This window comes from Heteronotia binoei, chromosome 19, assembly GCF_032191835.1.
Source record: "Heteronotia binoei isolate CCM8104 ecotype False Entrance Well chromosome 19, APGP_CSIRO_Hbin_v1, whole genome shotgun sequence".
NCBI classification, from domain to species: Eukaryota; Metazoa; Chordata; class Lepidosauria; order Squamata; family Gekkonidae; genus Heteronotia; species Heteronotia binoei.
The window spans coordinates 26784836-26801612 of record NC_083241.1 but is presented as its reverse complement, the minus strand read 5'-3'; positions in this window follow the sequence as shown (position 1 = coordinate 26801612).

The window sequence follows — 16777 nt, the reverse complement described above, 5'->3', positions numbered from 1 at the left end:
TAATGAATGAAGTGCTTGTGCAGTTTGTGACTGTTTCTTCTTGCAATAAAGTGTTCTTGGTTGATTCAGAGCTGGCTGAACTCACATTACAACAGTTAGAGTCAAAGAATGACATGGGTAGGTAGTTACTGATGGTGCAGACACTGTCCAATAGGGGCTCATGGAATTCAAGTGTCCACCTTCAAGACAGTGCTCCAAAACCCAATAAATGTGGGGAAATTGCACCCCTGACTTTGGGTGGCCAGACCTTTCTCTAGAAAGTACAGCATGGGACTGCCCTGTTCTCCCACCAGTTTTGCAATATAAAAGTTCTCCATCCACACCTTTCCACCTTAGGGTTGCTGGGACCCCCCCCCCCCCCTGGCCACCAGTAGAAGATGGTAAAGGGGAGGATTGCAAGATCCAGGTGGGGAAGCTCCTGGAGATTTGGGAATGGAACCTGAGGAGGGCTACAATGCCATAGAGACCACCCTCCAAGGCATCATTTCCACCCCCTATGGAACTGATTTCTGTAGTCTGGAGATGAGCTGTAACTCCAGATCCCCAGGTCCCACCTGGAGGCTGGCATCCCTAAAATTTCCAGTTATAATGGGCACTTGGCTATTAAATATGTAAGGGGTGGCCAACAGTAGCTCTCCAGATGTTTTTTGCCTACAGCTCCCATCAGCCCCAGCCATTGGTCATGCTGGCTGGGGCTGATGGCAGTTGAACGCCAAAAAAACATCTGGAGAGCTACCGCTGGCCACCCCTGAACTATGTGAAAGGGATGAAAGACTTTAAAAATAGCTGTCTGATGATGAGAGGTAAATAGACGTCCAGAAGGCTGGGAAGCTAAGATGGTCCTTGAGTTGCCTTAGAGGTGAATGAAGTTGTCTGCAATCAAAAGACAACTTAGCTGTCAAAGAAGGAGGCTTCGGGAGAATAATGAGCCACATATTTCTCAGCAATTTTCAAAGAAAGATCCGTCAATACTTCCTACGGCCTCCTCCACTGCATGTCTGACAGTTTCATCCTTCATTGGGCCTCCCATCCTTCACTCCATCGTCCGTAGAAACCGCGCAGAGAGAGATTACTTTCCGTCGTTGAAAATGGCTGACCAAAGGTGAGCGCACACGACAGGTGTTCTTGCTGACATTTTCCTCTCTTGTTGGATTCGGTTTCAACAACTTATTTCAGAATGCACAGGTGGTCTATGGAGGGGGGGGGGGGTCACCTGTTTACCCCATACTAAGCAAACATGGGTGAAAAAAAACCCTCATGTGCTCAAGCTAATCAAGGATAATCCCAAGAATATAAATATGGTTCTGCTAAACATGTTGGGCATGCCTCATTTCCCAAGTAGGTTAGCAGCACAGAAATGGAGCCCTTTTGCCATGGATGTGATTCTAAAAATTGGAACTGCCAAAGCGAATGGAGCATCTGATGTGTGGGTACACTGTGTCCCACTTAATCACATTTGTTTCAAATATGCATTGATTTCTTCTCTCTCTCTCTTTTTTAATAGTCAAGCTGGTGCCAAACCAATGTTTATTTTACAATTCCTTCATTAATATCAGATCCTGATAGCATTAGACGATTGTTTGAGCAATGCTGGCCCGTATATTTTTTTTTTTGGGAGCAAAGTCATTAGCCTTGTCAATTATGGAAGAGATTGGATTGTGAATCGAAGCGGGGTCTGTTTCGCATCATTTCCAAAAAGAAGGGGAGGGTGTGTGTGTGTGTATGTTGTTTTTTTTAATCAATCACACAACCATCTCTTGTAAAATATTATGAAATTAACAGCCATTTTGTTCATTGGCTCTGCTCCCATTAAAAAAATGCACTGAATTTCACAAAACCGATCTGCTGTAACAATAAGCAGCTGCTAATTATAAACAAGGAGAACAGGTTCTGAGGAATCATGGCTGAGTTGACAGAGAAGTGCATGGAATGTTCTCTCTGAAACATCTGAGGGTTGCTTGCAGACTAAACTAGAAGAAGAAGAAGACATTGGATATATATCCCTCTCTATACGCTGAATCAGAGTTTCAGAGTGGTCACAATCTCCTTTATCTCTCCCCCCTCACGACAGACTCCCTGTGAGGTAGGTGGGACTGAGAGAGCTCTTACAGCAGCTGCCCTTTCAAGGACAACTCCTATGAAAGCGATGGCTTACCCAAGGCCATTCCAGAAGCTGCAAGCGGAGGAATGGGGAATCAAACTCGGTTCTCCCAGATGAGATACAGATCCAGCACATTCTGATATTTCATTCTGATATTTCCCATCACTACCTATAGGTCAGCTATGACAATCTTGATTTGTAGCAACAGAATTAGTAGCAATGCATGTAAAATATAGAAAGCTGGGTGGGATAGAATGGTTAAAAAAATAGTTCCTTTAAAAATATATATCTTTCTCTCTTTAGAAGCTTGTCCTGGCTGGGGAGGGAGGGGGATTGAAGGGTTCTGGGTTCCTTAGCAACACCATAAAAGATGGTATCTGTCCTGGAAAATGGGACATTGGTGTGAGCAGCAATCTACATTCCAATAGAGAAGAGCCTGGACTGTCACCAAATGGTCCAGAGATCAAAAGGAGAAAAACAGGGAGGCAGGGGATTTTATTACCCCTTCTAGGGTATCAGAGCATCTCTCTTGGATGGGGAAAAAAAGATCTGATTTCACCAAGCCCACCCATAGTAAGATCTGCCAATGAAAAGGTGCCAGAACTATGAGGCCTTATTTGGATCCAATAATGTTTTTGTTTGAGTGTTTAATGTATTCATGCACCACAGCTGGTACAAAAGTTCCTGTAACCCTTTGTTCCAACGAAGAATTTGGATGTTTTGAGGTCCTTTGTGCCTCCTGGGCTCAGATCTATCCTATCAGTACTAGTATATTGCTTATTAATAAAGCTTTTTTCTAGTTATTCTCTCTTTTCAGGATCTCTCAATGTGTTCCTTAAATTGGGCTGGGAAACACAGCGGCCACAGGGTTTCTGTGGAACACAGATAAGAGTCCGCGCACTTAACCACTACACCATACTGGATGTAAAATGGTGGTCCACAATGACCCCACTATCACACTAATGTGATCTTTGTGGTACAAAGAGAGCAACTGCCAACAGAGAAGAATAACATTCCATGATAATAAGATGACTGCTTGTTATGATGGAGAATATAGACAGAATATAGAATTAACAGAATTAGTACAGAGTGATAAACCAAAGCTCATAATCAAGTCTCAACCATGGGTGCCTCTACCCAGGGGTTGGGGTCTTGGTTGGTCTTAAGCTGAATGTAGGGAAGAAGCCATGTTGGAACAGAAAAAGAAGACTGCAGATTTACACCCTGCTCTTCTATCTGAATCAGAGACTCAGAGTGGCTTACAATCTCCCATATCTTCTCCCCTCACAACAGACACCCTGTGAGGTGGATGGGGCTGAGAGGGCTCTCACAGCAGCTGCCCTTTCAGGACAATTCCTGTGATAGCTATGGCTGACCCAAGGCCATTCCAGCAGGTGCAAGTGGAGAAGTGGGGAATCAAACCCGGTTCTCCCAGAGAAGAGTCCACACACTTAACCACTACACCAAACTGGCTCTCCTGAGGTCATTGGCCCATCCAGCCCAACACTCTGTCACACAATGGCCAAAACCCAGGTGCCATCAGGAGATCTACAAGCAGGGCCAAAACTCCAGAAGACCTCCCTCTGTGGCTCCCCCAGCACCAAAAATACAGAGCATCACTACCCCACTCATGGTGTTCCATCTATATCTTGTGGCTAATACCACTCATGGACCTCTGCTCCATATGTTTATCCAATCCCCCTTTGAAGATGTCTATGCTTGTAGCCACCACCACTTCCTGCAGCAGTGAATGCCACATATTAATTATTCTTTGGGTGAAGAGGTTCAGTGGCAGAGTATCTCCTTGGCCTGCAGAAGGTCCCAGGTTCAATCCCCAGTTTCTCTAGTTGACAGGACCGTGCAGTAGGTGATGTAAAAAGCCTTCTGCCTCAGACCTTGGAGAGCTGCTGTCTGTCTGAGTAGACAATACTGATTTTGACGTGTTGATTGTCTGATTCAGTATAAGGCAGCTTTGTGTATCCATCCATGTGCATAGATTTATACCTGCAGAAACTGAAAGGTAGGATCCAGCAAACTGCAAGCAGGAACATATAGGAATTTAGCGCAGTTTCACATGTGCAAGATCTTATGTGACATTGAGAGCTTCCCTCCCTATATATTATAGTGCCCAGAAATTGGTTACATAAGATTTTGTGCAAGTGGAAGTGCAGATTGGGATACAATATGTCTGACTTGGTGCAAGAAATTACCGCCGTCTTTTCCTTCAGTTTCCACTTGCACAAGAGTGAAAGTTTTGCACTGAATCCAAACGGATGGCTGCAAGCCTTAGAAAGCTCACTAGAGGAAGACTTGCTTCAAAACCAGGGGTGGCCAAATTGTGGCTTGGGAGCCACACGTGGCTCATTCACACGTATTGTGTGCCTCTCAAAGCCCCCACTGCCCCATTGGCCAGCTTGGAGAAGGCATTTGTCTCTTTAAATCACTTTGCCAAGCCAGCCAGCAGCTTGGAGAATGCATTTAAAGTTAGTTGCCTCCCCCTCCCCCTCTATCTTCCTTCCTCCCTCCCTCCCTCCCTCCCTCAAACATCCAACATTCATGTCTTGCAGCTCTCAAACATCTGAGGTTCATTTTATGTGGCTCTTACATTCAGCAAGTTTGGCCACCCCTGTTCACAACAAACAATTGGGGTGGAGATAGGATCGCACCTGGAGACAGCCCACTGTTGCAGTTGATCTCCAAACTAACAAGATCAGTTCCCCTAGAGAAAATGGCTGCTTTGGAGGGTGGGCTCTCTGGCATTCTACCCTGCTTCCCAAAGCCCGCTCTCTCTCCCTAGCCTCCACCCTCAAAATCTACAGGTATTTCCTAGCCCAGAGCTGGCAACCCTATATGGAGGTGCCAGAAGGGCCAGATAGATACGTCTGCCAAGCTCCCATTGGGTGGTGGGTCCCCTGGTTTGGGGGGCCCCAACCCACCAGCATGGAGCAAGCCCCTAGGGGATCCCCACCCCTAAAGAGTCCCATAGTTGTGAGATGTACCCTGTGCGATGATGTCACCCAGAGGTGATGTCATTGCGCAGGGCACATTGCACTGGGGATGCTCCAGGATTTGTGGCAAAAACTCTATGGCACCATAGAGTTTTTAAACTCTACAGTGTCCCCAGTGCGATGTGCCCTGTGCAATGACATCACTTCTGGGTGACTTCATTGCACCACAAAGCGAGAGAGGGTTGAGTCCCCCACTGCGGCAGCGGAAGGACTTGGCAACCCTAATCCTAGAGCCAGTGATTCATCCCTACTGTTGCTCTGGATGAAGTTGAGCTGACTTTGTTGCAAATGCACTTGCTTAAAGGGCCTTTTGGAACTCAGCTGCCACTTTCCACAAGAGGCCAATAGCCTGCACGGAGAGGCAAAGAGCCAACAGCCCACAATTGTCACTAATATACGACATCAGCTGTGAGCCCTCGGACCAAAGGATTTGCGGAGAGGCCCTGAAGGGGCTATCAAGTGTAATTCCCATCTCCCCCTCCCTCCCTGCCTTTGCAGCCCTGAAGAATTCGGCCGGCGTGTTGTTTTCTTTGTGCTGTATTAGAACAAAGTGTAATAACATCGAAGCCGGCTCAAGAGAATGGCCGGGCAAGGAGGCCTGCAGCATTCGTCATCCCGCAAACTATCTCTATTTCTCTTTATGATCTTATTGGTCTTGGAGCTGCGGCCACTCGATCAAGAGGCTGACAAAGGGCCTGCCCGGCAGAATTGATCGGAAGCAATTGCTGGAGTAGACGACTCCACCTTTAAGACCAACGAAGTTTTATTCGAAATGTAAGCTTCCGTATGCTCTTAAGCAGACTTCATCAGACAAATGGGAATGGGCGCAGCAATTCTTAATATAAGTGTGCAGGGTGGAATCATGGGAATGTTTTTAGCAGATTAAAAGAATCACAAATAGGATCTGTGTTTGTTAGTGTAGGACAAAAGGGCTGAAAAAACACTAGGTGATAAAAAGCAGACTGCTGTCGTAGGGGTGCCATAAATCTAGGTAACGTTCTGGCTTTGTTAGTTTAAATAGAGGGCATGTTTACTCAAGAGATTATAACATCCATATAGTTTGCCATAGGATGGGTTGGTATATGCAATAAGACAAACAGCCAATATCCCCCATTTGAGTATGTCAATACAGAAAAACAAAAACAAAAATTCTGATACACTGTTCTAAAAGAGAAATAATATAAGATAGCCCTTAGAAAAAACAGGTTGCATTAAAGTATAGTGGAAGGTGGGCTAGTGTATGTAATGAGACAAACAGCCCACATCCCTCATTTGAGTATGTCAACACAAAAAAACATTATTCTGATACACTGTTCTAAAAGAGAAATACATTGGAACACTGAGCATATGGGGTATAAATTCAATCTCTTTTTCTCTTCTCTTTCCACACAGTGCTCAGTGAGAGGGCTGTGGGTGGGGATATGGTGGACATGACACTGGACAGGGCTTTTGTGTAGAAAAAGCCCAGCAGGAACTAATTAGCATATTAGGCCACACCCCCTAACACCAAGCCAGGTGGAACTACATTCCTGTGTGTTCCTGCTAAAAAAAAAAAAAAAACCCTGACACTGGCTGTATCATCATGTCACTTATGGTTAAAAAACTAATGTGACATAAGTAGCTCTAGGAATTGCTATAAACTCTCTGGTAAAACTACTCACAGCAGCAGTGGGCAACAGGCCCATGGGTCACTGCTTCTGCCAGGATGACCAATAGGCCTGGCAACCCTAACTGTGGTTCTCCCTCTTATGACCATTGCTGGGGAAAACCTGGAAGTGACATCAGTCTTCTCTAGGAATTTCTGAAAACTTGATGGTTTCTGGAAGTGATGTAACACTATTGCTGATGTCCGTTCCTGCCCCCCTTCTCCCTCTGGACCCTCCCGGATAAACAGCAGAGAGGATCCCAGGCTGGCTCACAAAAACAACTTGTAGAAGTCAACAATTCACATAAGGATGCAACATAACAAAAGAAGGTGCTCCAAGAAGCAGATAGCAAAATTGCAGAGTGATTTGCATCCCATCTACCCCCAGCTCCTTCTCCTCCCCATATTCTGCCTCTCCAGGCACTGCTCCCAAGTCTCCAGGAATTTCCCAGGCCAGCTGTGTTTGAGTGACCTCTTCCCTTGGCACATCTGGACTGGTGATCCTCTCTCAGAAATCTCTCTGATTTGACCATGGACTCTCCAGGGATCCACATATCGTACCTAATGTTAGTTGTGCAGATCACCCAGTGGGGGAATGTGTGTGTGTGTGTGTCATGCTGCCATGTCACAGCTGACCAATGGCAACCCTGTAGGGTTTTTTTTAGGCAAGAGATGAAAAGACATGGTTTGTCACTGCCTGCCTCTGCCTAGTATAGGGTTGCCACCCATGTTTCCTCTAAACTGAGGAGTCTTGCAAGCAAAAATTCTACTTTGTGAGCTACTGGCATTAAAGCTGCGAGCTACTGCAGAAATTAGTTTGCTCTGGGGTAATTTTTCCTGAGCCAAGGCAAAAATGTGTGAGCCAGAGGCTAAAAAACCTGTGAGCTAGCTCACTCTAACTGAGCTTAGAGGGAAGACTGGTTGCCACTAGTCTCCAAGTGGTGGCTGGAGAGCTCCTGGAATTACAACTAGTCTCCAGGCTTCAGAGATGAGTTCTCCTGGACAAAACAGCTGCTTTGGAAGGTGGACTCTAGGGCATTATACCCCACTGAGGCCCCTCCCCTCCTCAAACCCCAACCTCCCCAGACTCCACCCCCCAATCTCCAGATATCTCCCAACCCAAAGCTGGCAACCATAGCTTAGCCGCCCTGGGCTTCCTTGGTGGGCTCACATCCAAGTTGTGACCAAGGCTGTGTCAGGCATAGGTCATTGAAGCTCACAAGCAAGCAGACTTTGGTATTTTGAAACAAAGTTGTCTTTATTGGATACTTCAGAGTTACTCCAGCATGGCGGTTATTGGGACTGATGGAGATCAGCTCCAACTATTGGCATTTAACCTTCTACATCAAAGCAATGGTTTCTACCCCCTGAGTCCCAAAACAAAAGGTTGCTTTGCATGTAAGACTTTTCCCAACGCTTCTCCCCCTTATCTTGTCCGTTGGTGGTTACAATTCCCAGAGGCAATGTCCTTGGGCCTCTGGAGAGGAGGTGAGAATTTGGCACATACTGTATGCTTCAAAGGGATCTTGGCAAGCTTTGATATTCATGGGAAGCGGCCTCTACTCTTCCCCCCTCCCTCCTGGTTGTTCCCAGCTTCTATGTTAGTTAGCATTTCTATGCAGCATTGAATATGGTTAGTAACAGCATTTCTTAATATCATAAATGAACAGAGCCTGTCAGGCTGCTTAGCTCCTGAGAGCTCATAAGATTGAGCTATTCTGGGCCATGCAGGTCCAGAAATGGGGAGAATGGTGTTGGAAAGGGCCATCTCAGGACATATGTCAACCCCTTGTGGTTTCCAAGGCAACAGGGGAGGAGTCAAGGCAAGGCCCATGCTCTCTGAGGCTACCTCACTGAATAACCATCCAACATCTACCATAGATGGGAGAAAGGAGACATCCCAGAGATGCCATTTCTGATCTTCCATCATCAGAACTTTTCCGGCCACAAGTGGCTCCATGTAGAGAGCTTTGAAGTTCCCAACCCTCCGCAGATAGCCAGCAGATTTATTTTTCAGAGTGAAAGTCATCACATTACAGGTAGCAGCTTGCAGAGGTACAATAATCATCCTTCAAAGAATTTGTACGCCTGGACTACAAAGTAAATGGAAAGCAATACGCGCTGTGCAGGGAAGGAGATGTATTTCTGAAGAGTGGTCTCAATAGATGCTTTCCAATGGATTGGTGCTACGTGGCGTTCATGGCCAGGCCTTGTCTGCGGATGCTGTTTGGACTCCAATATTACAAGGGTAAATGAGAACATGGGAGGGGGTGTATTGAAAATTGTCATTGATGCAATTTAATCATGAGGGTTATCAGGGAATTAGAATACAGCTTTGACTTTCTTCTGGAGGGGGAAGGAAGGAAGGAAGGAGAGGAGGAAGAGGAGATTGGATTTATATCCTGCCCTTCACTACCTGAAGGAGAAGGCATAAATACAAAACATTTTTAAATCTATTCTCCCACTGTGCGATAGAGATGAATGAAAGAAAGAAAGAAAGAAAGAAAGAAAGAAAGAAAGAAAGAAAGAAAGAAAGAAAGAAAGAAAGAAAGAAAGAAAGAAAGAAAGAAATGTGTGCAGATCACAGGCAAGCTGAAACTCTTGGAGGCCCCGGGGTGCCATTGATTCTCAGACCCAAATTCCCACTGAGCTCAGAAATCAATGCACAACTTGTGCAATTCCCTCAGATTAAATTGTGAAGCCAGAGGAAGTCAGCCTGAGGAATGCAAGCAGAGAAGCCGTGGGAAGTCCTTTTGCTCTCCTTGATGTGAAATGAGAAGCTGAGGGAGCTGAAAGCACAACCCCCACTTGCCACAAGCCAAAAGGCAGTGACTCCTTTCATTAACTGTGGCCACCAGCAGGTGATGGGGGGAGGCAGGAATGACAAATCCAGGCTGGGGGACTTCTGGAGATCTGGGGATGGAGCCTGGGGAAGACAGGGACCTAAGTGGGTTCAAATCCCCTAGAGTCCACATTCCAAAGCATCCATTTTTAAAAGAGGAACTGATCTCTGTAGTCTGGAGGTGAGCTGTAACTCCAGGGGATCCCCAGGTTTCTCCTGGAGTGGACTGTACTAGCTAGAGTTGCTTGGTCCCTCCTGGCCACTGGTGGGGGGTGGAGGAAACTTACCAGAAGAAAGAGGAAGGCCCTGCTATGTCACTGGCATTGCACAGGAAGTGGCACCATCATGCTGTGATGTCCTGTGATGATCTGGTATTTGAGTAAAAACTCTATGGCAAAAACTTCTACCACACACCAGAGCATCACCCAGATGTTGCTGGTGTGATGATCTCACTTCCTGTGTGACACCTGTGATGTTGCCTGGGCCTTTCTTTTGCTCCTGGTAAGCTCCTCCCACTGGCCATTGGATTAGTGTCAGGGGTGGGGTTTTCAAGCTTCTGCTAAGCGCCTCATACCCTACACAGGATTCCAGGTGTTTTCTACAAGGTCCACACAACTCACGTTGGGGTGCCATCCATGCCCTTTGCACCTCACTGAAGTTGCAATGTGGACTGAATGTTTGCTGCAGAACAAACCCATGTGGCCGCACATAAGGTTGGAACTGGTAGACAAGTCATCTTTACCTCTCTCCACCCCCCCCCCCCTAATTAGTTGGCATTCCGTTTGGCTGATTCTACATTGGGCAGAAGATTCTCTCTCAGTGCGCATTTAAAAGTGTTCATCTACATTGCAAACCGCCGTCGCTTCCAGGGTTGCCAATCCCCAGGCGGGTATGAATAAAGCCCAAAGGCATCCATGCAGAACCAGCCTCAGTTATGAAAACTTTATATAAATAACTTATTGCATAACAAACAACGCTCATAAATACCGTGACAAAGTGCCCTGGGGCTGTATTTATTAGTGTTGTTTATTATGCAATAAGTTATTTATATAAAGTTTTCATAACTGAGGTTGGTTCTGCGTGGATGCCTTTGGGCTTTATCCCTACTTGAGTTTTCTATGTTACTCTTTGTGTTTTTCAATCCCCAGGTGGGGGCAGGGGATCTCCCAGTTTGGAGGGGGCCCCCCCGCTTCAAGGTCATCAGAAAGTGGGAGGGGGGGGAGAGAAGGAAATGTCTCCTGGGCACTCCATTATTCCCTAAGGAGACCCATTCCCATAGGGAATAATGCAAAATTGATCCACGGGTATCTGGGGTTTGGGAGGGCTGTTTTTTTTTGTGGTAGAGGCACCACATTTGCAGCATAGCATCCAGTGCCTCTCCCCTCCTCATTTCAAAAAGATTGGATTGGGTGGTCCACTTCTATGATCCCCAAAAGAAGGTGCCCCTATCCTTCATTATTTCCAATGGAGGGAAGGCATTTAAAAGGTGTGCTGTCCCTTTAAATGTGATGGCCAGAACTCCCTTTGGAGGTCAATGATGCTTGTCACAACCTTGCTCCTAGCTCCACCCCCAAAGTCCCCAGATATTTCTTGACTTGTACTTGGCAACCCTAGTCACTTCTGTTTTGCTTTGCATTTTCTGAAGTCGTTCACATTCGTTTTCTGAAATTGACACTGAAAGCGGTTTCACCCCGGAGTTGCTCCTCACTTTACATTTAAACAGGGGTTTTCTGCAGATTCGGATCTAAAGCTGTAAGTGTAGAGCAGAAACTCCAGAAAAAAAATGGATGTAAATACAATAATATTATGCGGATTTCTAGCAGGCAAATGCAGTGCTCAAAAAATCAGGATCAGCCATGAGTGTAGCATTAGCCTTTGAGGATAAACTCTTGAGGAGTGCTGGGTGATAGCAGCAAGATGCAGTTCACAAGTAGGGTTGCCAGTGGTGGATTGGGAAATACCAGGATGTTTTAGGGTTGGAGCAAGGGGGAGGAGGGGTTTGGGGAGGGAGGGGTCCTGAGCAGAGTCCACCCTCCAGAGCAGGCATTTTCTCCAGGAGAACTTAACAAGGGCCCTGCTGGATCAGACCAGTGGGCCTTCTAGTCCAGCATCCTGTTTGTCTCACACAGGGCCCAGCCAGTGCAGCTTGATGTCCAGAAAGAAGGTGTAGAGGCTGAGGCCTTCACAAGAACATAAGAAGAGCCCTGATGGATCAGACCAGTGGTCCATCTAGTCCAGCACCCTGCCCCACACAGTGGTCAACCAGTTCCTCTGGAGGGCCAGCAACAGGGCGTGGAAACTGAGGTCATCCCTTGACATTGACTGCTGGCTCTGGGATTCAGAGGCTTAGTGCCTCTCAATGTGGAGGTTCCCCTCAGTCACCAAGGCTAGTGATCATTGATAGTCTTATATCAGGGGTGGCCAACAGTAGATCTCCAGATGTTTTTTGCCTACAACTCCCATCAGCCCCAGCCAGCATGGCCAATGGCTGGGGCTGATGGGAGTTGTAGGCAAAAACATCTGGAGAGCTACCGTTGGCCACCCCTTATATCCTCCATGAATCTATCTAATCTCTTTTGAAAACTGCTTATTTCTGTGGCCATCACACCATCCTCTGGCAATGAATTCCACATTTTCATCACTCTCTGTGTAAAGTTCTATTTCCTTTTGTCCTTCCTGAACCTACTGCCCACCAGCTTCATTGGATGCCCTTGAGTTCTAGTATTTTGGGAGAGGGAGAAACTGACCTCTGTAGCCTGGAGATCAGTTATAAATGTGGAAGATCCCCTGGAGGTTGGTAACCCTACTCACAGGGTTGGGAGGATAAAATGGAAGAGAGGAGCATGAAGTAAGCCATGGTGATCTGAGATCAGATATGCGCTGTTACTTTTTGTGCCCCCTTCACCTTCTCCTTCTCTAGAGAGCCAGTTTGGTGTAGTGGTTAAGTGCATGGACTCTTATTTGGGAGAACCGGGTTTGACTCCCCACTCCTCCACTTGCAGCTGCTGGAATGGCCTTGGGTCAGCCATAGCTCTTGCAGGAGTTGTCCTTGAAAGGGCAGCTGCTGTGAGAGCCCTCTCAGGCCCACCCATCTCACAGGGTGTCTGTTGTGAGGGGAGAAGATATAAGAGATTGTAAGCCACTCTGAGTTCAGAGAGTAGGGTAGGATATAAATCTGCAATCTTCTTCTTCTATCTTGGAGCAAACTCTCACTCAATGCACATGCTTCACTAAGGTTATAAATGCAATATCTGGAACCTTCCAGAGTAGGGTTTCCAGCCTCCCACTAGGGGTGGGGTTCCCCCCAACTTCAAGACCTCCAACCTGCTGCCATGGAACTGGCTGGTGAGGGGAGCCCTGCCCCCCAATGAGAACTGGTACACCACAACATGCCTGGTGCAATGACATCACCCAGAAGTGATGTTATTGTTGCAGAGGGGGGATGCTCTAGCATTTGAGGAAAACTCTATGATAATCATAGAGTTCCCCCCTCCCCAAATGCTAGAGTGTCCTCCTCATGACATGACCAGTGTGATAACGTCACTTCCGGGTGATGTCATCATGCTGCGTGTGCAAAATGGGCATGAGGAAGATCCCTTGCCAGGAGCCCATTCCAAAGATATGTTCGTTGGGAGAGACCATTTCCAGAAACCCGTTTCTAGCCAGAATAGACAGAACTGGGCCAGAGAGACCACCAGCTTTCTTGGAGATCAAGACATGTAAGCCAAAATGCCCTCAAAACGAGGTTGGGGAATTGTCAGGTGGGCACCTGGCTTAATAAGGATCTTTTAATCTATGTATACAGGATTCACGTCCAGAAATTATTGTTTAAATTTACCAAGGACACTAATTAAGTAAAACAATTAAAATTTATTCCAGAAAAATATAGAACTCACATATAAGGCAATGTGCTCATGAAACATACATACAGTCCTAATAAAAATAGAGAGAATTTCAGAGATAACAAAAGGATGTACAAACAGGGTGATAATTACCAATCATAATCTTCAAGGAAGGCTCCCATGGCAGAAAAATGAGGGCTAGGGGGAAAGGGACCCTCAACTTGGCCAAGAATCGGGGGTGGATCTAAACAGTGGGATAGGGATACTGCTAGATGCACACGTGTAAAAATGTTGGGTCAGAGGTTATAAGGCTTCCCCTGAGCCCCAAGGGAGTGGGAGGTCCAGGGGCGGATCACAGGTGGTCAGCTGGTGCATGACCTCAGAAAAAGGGGTGGCTCTGCAGTGACCATAAGGGCTGGACTTATGCAGTAGCCAATAGCCAGTTAATTGGCAACCCCTGGTTGGATGCTCACAGCTAGCCAATGAGCAGACTTGGCCTTAGTTATCTGATTGGACTTCCAGGCAACAAAGGGCCAAGGTGGGAGGCTCCAAGGTGACCATCAAAGGAAAGAATGTGTGACATTCCTGGGGTGGGAGTAACTGAAAGCTATTAAACATACCAAAAAGGTGTCAATAGATGACCAAATTGCTACCTAAGGTGGCACCCAATCTATACAAAGACACTTGGCTCTGTATGATTGCTGTTCTTCCTCTTCTTTATTCCTCTGCTGGTGCCATCTTTTGTCTTGGCTCCGATGAACAAAGGCTGAGGCAGTCTGGCAGATTCCCCTCCTGGGGTGAGTTTGATTGCCTTATGCATAGGTGACATCTATTGTGTGCGTGAGCATCCTGCTTCGCTATCATGGAGTCTGGTGAGGCAGGAAGATAGAGGCTAGTGGTGTTAGCCTTCCCATAGGGATTCCATGGTCCGGGGCTGGAAATCGCTTGTCTGGACAGTCCCTGACAGCGCACCTTCTTCCGCTGCAACGGCTGAGATGGCTATCACAGGGAGCGACTGGAAACCCATCTTTCCTCCTGGTCAGCACTCTTCCAGAGATGCTGAGTGCTTGCTGCAACGTTATTAGTGCTCACATAAGTCCCTTATATTCAGGTAGACAAAAACCCACATTTCTTGGCAGATGTGTGTGAGTTGAATCTCCAGGCAGCCTGGCAACCGTACTGGTGATCATGATGTCCATGTGTATGAAAAGTAGGGGTCTTTTTGCTCACAGACAGGCCTCGAGTCCGTTAACACTGTTCATGATTTTGATACACAAACTGGCATAGCCCTTTACCTATATCAGAATAAGGGAAGCAACCAAGATTTGCAGTAGAAAATCTGCTTTCATCCCAACGCATTAAATATTGGCTTCTATATATCCCATTTCCCCTTAATGGAAGCAGGGAGCATTTGGCCTGTTTACAGAGGACTCCGTGGCAGCTGATACAGCTGTGCTAGTTTGGCACACAGGTTTTTAATTTTGACTTTGGGAAGAAGCCAACAGAAACCAGATCTGTTGCTTTTCCAGGGGTCAGGTGAAAACGGTTGGCAGTTGCCGTGCAGGCGGCAGGCAGGTAAAGCAGCATCAATCACCAGAGTAACCTGCAGCAATCCAAAACGCAGGTGCATCCTCCAAAGACCATGGAAAAGAACAGTCAGCCTGCTTAAATATTAGGGGTGCCAGCCTCCAGGTGGTGGCTGGAATTCTCTTGGGATTACAACTGATCTCAAGACAGCAGAATTCAGTTTCAATGGGGAAAATGGATTCTATGGCATGATTCCCTGCTGAAGTCCCTCCACTCCATTCCACTCCACTCCACTCCCCTCCCCCAAACCCCTCCCTTTTCATGCTCCGCCCCCAAAATTTCCAAGTGTTTCCCAGCCTGGAGTATGGTATCCTGGGCTTTTATTGTAGCAAGGACTCCTTTGCATATGAAGCCACACACTCCTGATGTAGCTAATCTTCCAGGAACTTACAGTAGGCCCTGTACAAAGAGCCCTGTAAGCTCCTGGAGGATTGGCTACATCAAGGCTATGTGGCCTAATGTGCAAACGAATTCCTGTTAAAAAAAAAAAAAGCCTTGATGTTATCTATTGACATTGGCAGCATTTTGGAGGAAAAGTGTGTTTCATCCCAGATGTAGTGTCTTGTGCTTGATTAAAGCACCGCGCAGCCATGCAGAAATGGCGACCAGGGGAAGTCCCTGCACAGCGCGGGAAAAGACTCCGCCTACCAAGATCAGTGGCGGGAAGTTTGACTGGCCAGGATTGGACTGGCTAGCTAGAGGGCTGTTCCGGGTCTAATGTATATAAAGCGGGTCCCGGCCCGCGTTGCCCTGTTCTGTGATGTACCATCCATTAAAACATGTTGCCTTCAGCACGTCTCGTCTCTGAGTACATTACACCAGAGCTGAGGTTACCTCTCCAGAGTGCTGATCAGGGCTATTCTTGAGCAGGAACACACAGGAACGCAGTTCTGGCTGGCTTGATGTCAGAGGGTGTGGCTTTATATGCAAATAAGTTCCTGCTGGGCTTTTTCTACCCAACCCCCCCCCCCCCGTGCCACTGTTCCCTCTAAGCTGCAGAGTCTTCTGAGCCAAATTTCTACTTTGTGAGCTACTGCATAAATTAGTGTGCTCTGGGGTCATCCTTCCTGAGCTAAGCTGGAGGCTAAAAATCTGTGAACTAGCCCATGCTAACAGCTTAGAGGAAACACTTCCTGGTGCTGATAATATCATTAATTATTGGGGGGGGGGGGTGTGGGGAAGATCAACAATCTGAACTGATTCCCATTCCAAATGCAGCAAAGCATGGATTTTTTGCCAGTGAACTCCCAGTACAATGGCAAATTAATACCAGAGATGTCCATGGATCAAAGCTACACACAGCCCTCTGTAGAGTAACATTTCTCCCATTTGGGGGCAGGATCCCCAGCTGTTTTGAGCCTGTGGGCACGTATGGAACTCTGACACAGCATAGTAGGCACAGCCTCAAAAAGGCTACTGAAGGAGGTGGAGCCACCCACAAAATGATTGCCACAGCTTAACTTCAGTCCCACAGTGCAGATCCTTATGCTATGGTGGCAGTTGCTGCCAAAGCAGCATTTAAAAAAACCTGCACAGCCAATCATATCTCTGATAGTCAATCAGAAGCCTTAGTGAGCCAAAACCTTACCTGACCCATTCATTTCCTAAAAACACCTGGTGGGCGCCAGAAAAAGTGTTGGCAGGCACCCCAGCACCCATGAACATCCTCTTGGGGGGCCCTGTTCTCGGTAGAGAAGGACGCATTTGTATGCAGCAAATACCACAGAAAAGGAATCATGGTGCAATCAAAGA